The sequence below is a fragment of the Dipodomys ordii genome, unplaced genomic scaffold, assembly GCF_000151885.1.
Source record: "Dipodomys ordii isolate 6190 unplaced genomic scaffold, Dord_2.0 Scaffold213, whole genome shotgun sequence".
NCBI classification, from domain to species: Eukaryota; Metazoa; Chordata; class Mammalia; order Rodentia; family Heteromyidae; genus Dipodomys; species Dipodomys ordii.
In genome coordinates, this window is record NW_012267429.1 from 65,016 (window position 1) to 66,184 (window position 1,169).

Genomic DNA, 1,169 nt, shown 5'->3' on the forward strand with positions numbered 1-1,169 from the left:
CAGAGGTAGCTGCTCGCTCCAGGTCATCCTGGTTATATAAGGTTGGTTTTGGCTGTGTGATGCAACCCAAGCCCTAGGGGGCTGTGCCCTAGGGTTCACTCTGGGTGGCCTTGATGCTTCCTGTGAAGTCACAAAGCCATCCCCAGGCAGAAGAGAGTCAATTGGTCCCAGGGGCAGAAAAGAAAGGGCACAGGTGTCTTGCTACTGCCTTGCTGCTGCACATGGTAGAAAGTCAGGAGCTGGCCCTGAGCCAGCTCAAGGCTCAGCATCTACCTCACACTGACAGGGTGTGCCTCTGGTCTTCAGTACTCACCAGAAAAAGACCCAGCATCATTGTCCCTTTCAAAGGAAGGGCCGTGTTTGACCCCTGATGCCAAAATGAGGATAGGAAAGGGTAAAACCTATTTCCTCTCTTGCCACTGACACACAAACTCAGCTAGAGACTATAAGGACCTCACCATGGGAGAGAGGCCAACAAGAGGCCTGAAACCAAGGGCTGTGCTGCCTCAGCCCAGACTCTTACGGAGACCCAGGATCTTGTCCACGAATGGAGACTGCTTGGCAAAGCCAACTAGTATTGAATGGCCTGGCTTCCCCAAATGGTTTTATTCAGTTATGCAACTTATACCCTTCCTTTTGGCTCACGTACAACTGTTTGGTGTTGCCAAAAGCACTTGAATAGCCTGAGGTCTTTTTCATCAAGGGAAGTAAGTCTAGGTACTCCTAGACTTACAGAGTAATTGAAGACAGGATATAAAGTTTTTCATTACTTTTACTAGCTTCCTTTTATGCTAGGGCCTGACCCTGTCATTGAGCAAAGGACAGACACTAGGACAGTTTTCTTGGTGTGATCCTGTCACAGTTTTCCCATGATGCCCTTTTTCTCCCCACAGGAACCTCTTTGCATTTCCCTGTTATGGCTGTTTAATAGCTTGATGTTTTTTTACTTTTGTGAGTGTAAAGAAAAGAATGAGGAGTTCTTGTTTGCAGAAGACCCTAGGCAGATTTGCCGTAGCTTTCTGTGATTGGACGGGGGGGGGGGTGCTAGTTAAGAGAGTCACAGGTTAACATCCCTTTCCAGGAGTTCTTGTTTGCAGAAGACCCTAGGCAGATTTGCTGTAGCTTTCTGTGATTGACGGGGGTGCTAGTTAAGAGAGTCACAGGTTAAC